This window comes from Acanthopagrus latus, chromosome 3 (assembly GCF_904848185.1).
Source record: "Acanthopagrus latus isolate v.2019 chromosome 3, fAcaLat1.1, whole genome shotgun sequence".
NCBI lineage: Eukaryota > Metazoa > Chordata > Actinopteri > Spariformes > Sparidae > Acanthopagrus > Acanthopagrus latus.
Window position 1 is genome coordinate 26347578 of NC_051041.1, and position 9671 is coordinate 26357248.

General features: G+C 42.7%; 2 long non-coding RNA genes across 3 annotated transcripts in view; both read left to right on the top strand.

Moving 5' to 3' along the window:
* The first annotated feature begins 6136 nt into the window (after nt 1–6136).
* Nucleotides 6137–8066, top strand: LOC119016961. Its single transcript, XR_005074306.1, has 2 exons — nt 6137–7038; nt 7168–8066. It is a non-coding gene; the product is annotated as an uncharacterized LOC119016961 (long non-coding RNA).
* A 255-nt stretch (nt 8067–8321) lies between these two features.
* The window catches only part of LOC119016977, a 2055-nt gene continuing 705 nt past the window's right edge, over nt 8322–9671 (top strand). Inside the window, exons 1-3 of one of the 2 annotated variants that reach the window (XR_005074312.1) lie at nt 8322–8418; nt 8620–8758; nt 8847–9671. The exon at nt 8847–9671 is cut by the window's right edge and continues 705 nt beyond it. This is a non-coding gene — a long non-coding RNA (uncharacterized LOC119016977). Of the gene's footprint in view, nt 8477–8619; nt 8759–8846 lie in introns of both variants that reach the window. The other variant, XR_005074313.1, reaches the window with a different exon arrangement.

Sequence of the window (9671 nt, forward strand, 5' to 3'; positions counted from 1 at the left end):
AAAACAATTTCAGGGCAGAGGACTCCAGACTCCCAGGCTGCAGGGGATCAGACATGGGTGAATGACATGAACCTATTCTTCAATAGGTTTGATCAGACACTCACCCCTCCCCCGACCCAGTCATCTCTGCTGCCCACCACCACCTCTTCCATCCTCCCGTTTAATGCCCCACTCCCACCTCTACCTCCCTTTCCATGGCTTTCATGCTGCCCCACTGCCCCCCCGACATTCACCCTCCCCCCACATCCGACACTCAGCCCCCCTGCTCCACTCTGTCCCCCTCGTCTCTCCAGGTGAGAAATGAGTTGAGGAAGATGAAGAAGAAGAAGGCTACAGGTCCAGATGGGATCAGCTCCAGGCTTCTCAAGTCCTGTGCAGACCAGCTGTGCAGGATTTTGGAATATATATTCACCCTGAGCCTGAAGCTGTGGAAACCTCCTGCGTGGTACCTGTCCCAAAGATCCCTCACCCAAAAGACTTAAACAGCTACAGACCAGTTGCCTGGAGCGGCTGGTTCTCGTCCATCTCCGCCCTCTGGTGGGTCCTTTTATGGACCCACTCCAGTTTGCTTATCAACCCGGCATCGGAGTGGATGACGCTATCATCTTCCTCCTGGACAGATCATTGTCTCACCTGGAGAAGCCTGGAAGCACTGTGAGGATCATGTTCTTTGATTTCTTCAGTGCCTTTAACACCATACAGCCTTCACTCCTGGGAGACAAGCTGGAGCTGGCAGGGGTGAACCAACACCTCACATCCTGGATCCTGGATTACCTCACTAACCGGCCACAGTTTGTGAGGACTCAGGACTTTGTGTCAGACACAATAACGTGCAATACAAGGGCCCCAAGGGGAATAGTTCTGGCCGCTTTCCAGTTCACCCTGTACACTGCAGACGTCTACCACCAATCGACTCACTGCCATATACAAAAGTTGTCTGACGACTCTGCTATCGTCAACCTCATCAGAGATGGGGATGACAGAGCCTACAGAGAACTCGTCAAGAACTTTGTGGACTGGTGCCAGCAGAACCACCTCCAGCTCAACGCCGGGAAGACCAAAGAGCTGGTGGTGGAGTTCCGCAGGCAACAACCCTGCACACAGGTGAGCATCCTGGAAACAGACATTGAGATGGTGACATCTTACAAGTACCTGGGAGTCCACCAGAACAATAAACTGGATTGACCTGATCACACTGCAGCTACATATAAGAAAGGTCAAAGCAGACTGTATCTGCTGTGGAAGCTCATGTCCTTTGGACCTGACCTCTTTTTATGACTGATCTCTTTCTGTGACTCTGTGGTGACATCAGCCATTTCTATGGAGTAGTCTGCTGGAGCAGCAGCATCTCAGCAGCAGACAGGAGGAGACTTGACAAACTTATCAAGAACGCCAGCTCCATCCTGGGATGCCCTCTTGACCCAGTGCAGGTGGTGGGAGAGCGCAGGATGATGGACAAGCTGTTATCACTGCTGGTGCAGGATTCTCACCCCCTGCAGGACACTATCTCAGCACTGGGCAGCTCCTTCAGCAACAGACTGATACACCCTAAGTGTGTGAAGGAAAGGTATCGCAGGTCCTTCCTTCTTGCTGCTGTCAGACTGTACAACCAGCACTGCCCCATATAGACCTCACCTTGTACTCTGCACTGTGCAATAACTCTGTCAAACTCATTTAATCACCCATATTTATTATACATATTTAAAATCTGTATATAAAAAATGACTGTCCATTCTTGCACTATATCATGTAAATATGTACATACATCGATTTGATTTTGTTTTTCTCTCCTTTTTAATTATATTGTCTATTTTTGTATTCTCTATTTTGTATTGTCTATTCTACTATTGCTATTGTTCTTGTAATATTCCAATGCTGCTGTGACATACAAATTTGCCCATTTGTGGGACATTAAAGGATTTCTGATTCTGATTCTGAAAAAATTTCCGCGAGCCATAGCCTTATATCCACTGTAAACATTAGTGCATGCTACTGCTAGCGCAAGGGGAATATTTCCCTGAGAGTGATGCAGCAGACAGGGCTCACCAAGTAGATGATATTTTTTTTAATCACACATATATGTTCAATACAACTGTAGATGGGGGAATTAACATACGGTGATAACTGTACACTCTACCTTGAAAACTGTTTACTGCTGCAACCCTACCCAGTGGGAACATCATTTGTGGCTTCAAACCGTGCGCAGATCCGGGTGGGAGGTGCAGCCCTCAGCCAGAAAGACCTGCCATATTTGTTGTGTCTCACCTGGACTCAAAAGCAACCAAGGTATTAATACTAAAATCTCTTGGTCATTGACAGTATTGTTCAACAATGTATTATTTATTGTTTTAAAGCACAATGTTGAAATAACAAAAAGGACATAACAGTCTTTTAAATATATGATTAAGTGGACACTTGGAACCGGTTACAGCCCTGCATCATTTCCTACCATGAGACTACAGTATAAAGCACAGTAAAAACTCAAACATGAATGGTGTTTAAAGAAACAAAGGAAGATAAGCAGAATTTGTATCAGTGAGAAGATACTTTTGTACTGTGCTGCCGCTGATGTTCACAGGGTGCTGTGTTTAACCTGTTCATGCCTATAGGGGGCGCTTACAGACCATACAGGGCTCCTGAGGGGAGTTTTTCTTGGAAGAAGCTGAGTGAGTGTTGACAGTGTGTTTCCCTGCAGCCGGTGAATAAACAAGCTAAGGTTCGCTAGCCTGAACTCTCTATTGTTTTTCACCTGAAGTAACTTCTGTACACAATCTGTGGAATTGTGTAATTTGTCTTTTGAAAAGTTTGAAATGTTTTAGTTGGCATAGCAAAGGCTATGATAACAACAGACTGTATTTGAAGAATTTAATGGATAACCCATTGACTTTGAGATAAGGAAACCAGAAATTAAAAAATGCTAAATTATGTCATTCACTCATTACTACCATAAAGCGTTACAGTAATATATTTATTTTAGTGGTAACAGTGTAATAAATATTTTACTAATATATTTAACATAATATCTAATCAATATATTACTACACTTATGTCATGTCATGTGTTACAATCCCTAGTTGTTGGATAGTTGGAATACAACCTCCGGTCCCACTTTTTAAATAGAGGGACCACCACCCCAGTCTGCCAGTCCAGACGCACTGTCCCCAACTGCCACGCAATGCAGATGTGTCAGCCAAGACAGCCCCACAACATCCATAGACTTGTGTGAAATTTGCCTTTTTTCGTAACCTGTTCCACCAAGCACACTTTTATTTACATTGCTGAATCACACCATGCATTCATGCATCAACATATAGGTCTTATAATATGATACATCTTTTATTTATCCATATATTGAAGGATCCATCTATAATTGAGAGCTTAAACATGCAACCTAGGCTTATTTTATTTTATTTTATTTTTTTAAATGTACCCGTGTCAAACATTAGTGTAAAATCATAATTACAAAAGAGGCACTTTTAAGATTTACCTTATTTTCATTTTTGGGTCAAACTCATTTTCAATGGGAGTGCTATGGGCACTTTTACGATAGCATCAAAATCAATATTTTTAAAACACTAATAAGGATCGACACAACATGAAACTTTGCTTGTAGTATCACCAGGGTCTCTAAACATGAACATGAGCATTGAGAACATTGTTTATGCACACAGAATATTACAATCTATGGCTGCTGTTGTCTGTGTTTTGCTGTGCTTGTGTTAAGACTTCAAAAGCCCCCACATTGATTGGACCGCAGCAACGGTTTCTAGTTGGAGCCCCTTCTGCCACACACTGCTTTCGTTCTGCCGTTTCCACAGACAGGAGACATATGGCGCCCATTCCCAAACCCTCGGATCTATCCCATGTTCCTCATGAATATCATGACTTCGCCCCAGTTTTCTGTAAGGAATCAGCTTTGTCCCTGCCACCAAATGCACTGATTTACTCCGCGGCGCAACTCTACCCTTCAGTCGCTTATACAACCTGTCTTGCCCTGGCACAACTCAAACCACGGATGACAATGAATAATGATTCTTTTAATGATCAGCAAGGTGAAAATAGTGCAAGAGATGGTGTGATGTCCCAGGGTCCTGACGTGTCTTTGTAGAATCATCAGGAATTATGAGGGTGACGGTGTCGTGGCGCAGTGAGGTGTGGTGAGGTCTGTCTTCATGAGTGTACTTGCGTGGCAGAGAAACACAGGAGAAGAGACAGTGTGCAGTGTTGTTCTCACTTTTGTGGACCGTTTTCAAAAAATGGTTCAGTACGTACCTCTAGTCAAACTCCCTTCCGCTACTGAGACTGCAGATTTACTAGCACTACACGTATTCTGGCTCCATGGACTGCCCGCGAACATCGTTTCCGATCAAGATCCCCAGTTTACGTCCCGGGTCTGGCAGATGTTCTGTAAAGCCTTTGGTACCACAAGCAGCCTTACATTGGGTCTAACGGACATACGGAGAGAGTGAACCAGGACCTGGAGACTCCCCTTTGCTGTGTCACGGTTCGAAACCCCACCTCATGGTCCTCTTTCCTCACATGGGTGGAGTACTTGCGTAACTCACTTTCCAGCGCAGCTACAGGAATGACCTTCATGGCTGCTTACGGCAACAAACCATCTCTCCTCTCTGCTCAGGAACGAGACGTCGCGGTTCCACTGCGAATGGAATCCTGTGAGCTGGCTACATGCTTTGTTGGTCCGTGTGAAGTGGAAAGAGCGATCAACCCTTCTGCTGTGTGTCCGAAGCTGCTGGCATCCTTACCTTTGAACCCCACTTTTCATGTGTCACAACTTAAAACTGTGTCCTCCAGTGACCTCAGCCCTCCGGCCAAACCCGTGCTGTGCTTGTGTGGCAAGGAGTGGAACTTCCAAATGTAAATAAGGAGGAGGGGAAATAAAGATAACCAAACAGGGAAAGGACCAATTTAGGGACCAACAACGCCACCTAGGGACTTGTACCCCAGGATGTGAAAACCAAATGTATACAGGGCACAGGTTCGAGACTGATAAGGCAGAGACAGTAGATAAAACAAATGTTTTTATTTATAATGTTGGAAAAGAAACCTACAAAAAAGGAAACTAGAATTGAGAAAAAAAGGATTTCAAACAAGGTACAAAATATATTTTATTAATGGAACATAATCAAAAAGACTACAACTATAACACTAAGACCTTAATGAAATGAGTATAATACACTAAAAGCAGTGGGCTGGGGCCTTTATGGGAGCAGGCTACTGGAAGGAACCACAGTCTCATTACTCTGGGGGAAAACGCTACAAACATTACAACCAAACATGCACTAAAAAAGCCCCAGTGCCAATTTGCATGCAACAGGAGTGGGGTTCCCCCACATCCCACCTGAGGACACCCAGGCCACACTGAAAAATTAAATGAATACACTCCCTGAAACAAAGAAAATCAAAAGTTAACAAAAAAAAAACAACAAAAAACCCCCCAATGGATAAACAATCTCAAAACACACTCAAAGATAACAAATGTATTCCCATTTGTCAGGTTGGGGTTTAAGGGAAAACTATGGAAGGGAAAGGTGGACCCAAATGCAGTACACACGGGAGGCAAGATAAGGAAAACAAAAGGCGAGGTTTATTTAAAAGCTGTTTACAAAAAACCCAAAGGGGACAAACAGGGATGAAAAAACAAAGTAGCAACCAAGAACGAGACAAAGTAGCAAAGCAAAAATACAAAGTTCAAATCAATGTCAAAGTACAAATCAAACATGGAAAAATTGCAAAATAAATCCAAAACCTACCAAACAGGAAACAGGAGCAGGAGCGTGAACAGGCGCATGAACAAGCGCATGGTCAAAAGCATGGACAAAAGCATTGACAAGAGCATGGACAAGAGCATGGACAAGAGCGGACAGAAGACAGAAAACAATGACCAGACAAGGAGTGAGGGGAACACAGAGACTCAGAATCAAAGCCGGGAGGGTGGAGGGGGTCAGGGGGAGGGCCAAGGTCCAAATAAACAAGGAGGTGGAGGCGAGGACTGGGGCCCACTGGGGACCAGGGACGTGGACTGAGGTGCACTGGAGACTGGTTGAGGAAGAATGGGCACCACCGTGGTGGTCGCCCAGAAATGCACGGTCCATCTTTAACATGTCTGGCCGGCCCCCTCTCCCATCCTCTCCTACTTGAGTTATTGTCGCGGTATATTTAGTTAATAATATTTATAATTTCTAGTTTAGTTATATATTTTAAATTAAAGTTTATATCAAGTATTATTTTCCACCGCTTATTTTATTTTTTTGGTCTTTTTATTTTTTTTGGTTTTTGTATATTTTAGTTTGGCGTTCTATTGTTTTTTTCTAATTCCCACCCATATTTGTTTTGGTTAACCTTATTGTTTTTATTGTAGGAGGCTCGCGCGACGTTTCATCTCTATTCGGACTTCTTCAGGCTTTGGCCATCCTACAGGTATCCCTTCAATGTTGGGGAGATGTTGCTCCTCCAATGTCTTCTGCCAAACTGATCTCTGCTCTCTGTCTCCCTTTTATACTCCGGGTTAGGGTTAGGGTTAGGGTCGCCAGTCTATCGCAGGGTTAGGGTTAGGTGCGGGGAACTGAGCCCGTGCCGGAAATGGCCGGGAAGGTGCCGGGAAGGTGCGGGGAACTGAGCCCGTGCCGGAAATGGCCGGGAAGGTGCACTGTCCTTCCCCCACCCTGCCTCTGTCACGCGATCCCAGCCGGGATCATAGGTACGTCTCCCCCCGCGTCTGTACCTCACTTCTCTCCACACACCGTCCATGTGGAAAAGGTATCCTCACGGTGTATGTAAGTAATAACTAGTTTTTATGTTTATATTTATAATATCTAAGAAGGTATATGTTAATCTATGTGTTTTCACACTGTATGTTTTAATTAGTTTTCTAAGTTTATATTTATTTATAGTGAAGATATCAAAGAAAAAAAGAAAACCCCGTGAAAACAACCCAGAAGAGTAAAGAAAAGCAAAGAAAAGGCAAAAGAAAGCAAATGTCTTTCAAAAGAAAAAACACTGCACTTGAGCTGCAGAAAGGTGAGTGAAAGTGTGCTAAACGGCGACGTTTCGACCAGGATTCTGGTCTTCTTCAGGCCTAGCACACTGATATGGGGACAAAAGAGAGCTGTTGTTTGTCTAACTGACAGAGATCCTTCTCCTTCCTAGGTCAGAGTAGGTATGACCGGCTCTGCTCCTCCGGCCTCCTTTTATCTCCTCCCCCGGATCCTCTACGGAAGCAAGCCCTCCCCCTGGCTACGGCACCTCCGTACGGGCTCCCTACGTGTCTGGGCCTTCCTCTAACTGAACTCTGCTGTTTTCTTGTTGTTTGCTGCTCAAATGTTGCCAAAAAATCAAAATAAAGTGTCCAACTGAACTTAAGAAGTAACAAACCAAAAGTGAAACTTAACAGAATGTAAACAAAGTAGCCAAGATGGCTGCCCCCAGAGATCTACAGGTCGACAGACATGATCTTATTTTCTTCTTTATTCAGGTGTTCCAGGTAGGTATTTTTGTTTTACAGGTGTTCCAGGTAAGTATTTTTGTTTTACAGGTGTTCCAGGTAAGTATTTTTGTTTTACAGGTGTTCCAGGTAAGTCTTTTGTTCTTTTTTCTCTCCTTTTTTCCACAGGTGGTCCAGGTAGGTATAATGTTGGTGTAGGTATGTGTTTTAGGTAGTTTTAGGTAAGTATATTCAGTCATTTCAGGTCCAGGTAAGTATGTCTGTGTGTTGTGTTCTTTCTAGGTGAGTTTTGTCATGTGTTTTTGCTTTGCAGGTCCTAATTTTGTGTGTACTGTGCTCTAAATGTAGTTATCCTATGTGTATTTATGTGTCTGGTAAGTATTTTATGTGTAAATCCCCTTTAAATGTAAATAACTAATGTGTGTTTATGTTTTCAGTAAGTATTTTAGGTGTAAGCGTCCTTTAATTGTGAATATCCCATGTGTATCTATGTGTCAGGTAAGTAGGTATGGTGTAAGTGTCCTTTAAATTTGAAACTATGTGTGTGTTGTTATTAACGAGCCAATTGTGCCTGAAATGACCAAATAAACTGAGTGTATCCAATTGTCTGTCTCCTTCTTGATGAATTATTTATTTATATACTGTATTGTCAATGTATTTATTTATTTATTTATTTATTAAGTTATTTACTCTTCTATTAGCAGCCTTAAGGCTGTATGAATTAATCTATCTATGCTAAACCATTATCTGTATAATTAATTAAATAATGAATTAAATAATGATCTCTGAGGGTTATAATCTACTATATAGGTATGTATAATAACGTCTTCTTTCTAGGGGGGTAAGGGAGGTTGGGGTTAGGTACGGGGAACTGAGCCCGCGCCGGAAGTGGCACGGGAGGTGCACTGTCCTTCCCCCTCTGCATCCCTCTCACGCGACCCCAGCCGGGGTCATAGGTCCGTTGGCGTGTGCGCCCATAGCGCACTTCCTTCCACGCTTCCTCCATATGTTGATGTTTGTTTCTTTCACGGTGTATTTAAATAATTATAGGTGATATTTATTATGTTGTTTATACTATGTAGATATATAATGAAATAATGATGCTTGTGCAACGTTATGTTATAATATGTCTTTATATTTATATTTATGTTTTATAGGTATCCTGAACTGAAAGAAATGAAGAAAAGAAACTTAAAGGGGCAAAAGCAATGAAATGGTTCTAAAAGAAAAAACAACTTAGTTGAGTTGCTGCAGAAAGTAAGAAGAGTGTGCTGGACGGCGACGTTTCGACCTAAGGTAAGGTCTTCTTCAGGCCTAGCACACTGTAATGAGAGATAGAGAGCTGTGGTTCAACTGGCTGACAGAGATACTGCTTGTTCCTAAGTCAGAGCAGGAGTGACGGACTCTACTGCTGCTGCCTCCTTTTATCTCCTCCCCCGGCACCCCACGCAGCTAAGCCCTCCCCCCTGCTACGTCTCCCCTGTGAAGGCTTCCTGCATGTCTGGGCATGTACTAACTGAACTCTATTGTTTTCTGCTGTTTTGTTGCTCAAATCCTGTCAAAAAATATAAAGAAAAATAAAAATAAAGTGTCTGACTGAACTTAAGAAGTGAATAAAAGAAAATGAAGCCGAAGTCAGTGTGAAAAAAAATGCTACAACAATGTGTTTAAAGCTGCTTCCCCCAGAGATCCTATGATTAAAATCGACAGATATGATGTGTTTCTTTCTTTTTCAGGTGTTCCAGGTGAGTGTTTTTTCTCTTTCAGGTGTTCCAGGTAAGTATTTTCTTCTTTTTCAGGTGTTCCAGGTAGGTATTTTCTTTTTCAGGTGTTCCAGGTAAGTATTTTCTTCTTTTTCAGGTCTTCCAGGTAGGTATTTTCTTTTTTACAGGTGTTCCAGGTAAGTATGTTCTTTTTACAGGTGTTCCAGGTGAGTATAATTACTGTAGGTAGGTGTTTTATGTGTTTTAATAAGTGTACTTAGTCATCTCAGGTCCAGGTAAGTACTTTAGGTGTGTTTTCTTCTTTGCAGGTGAGTTTTGTAATGTATTTTTGCTTTTCAGGTTATGATTTTATGTGTAACTGTCCTTTAAATGTGAATAACTTATGTGTGGTGATGTTACAGGTAAGTGTTTTTTGGTGTAAGTGTCCTTTAAATGTGCATATCCAATGTGTGTCTATGTGTCAGGTAAGTATGTGTGGTGTAAGT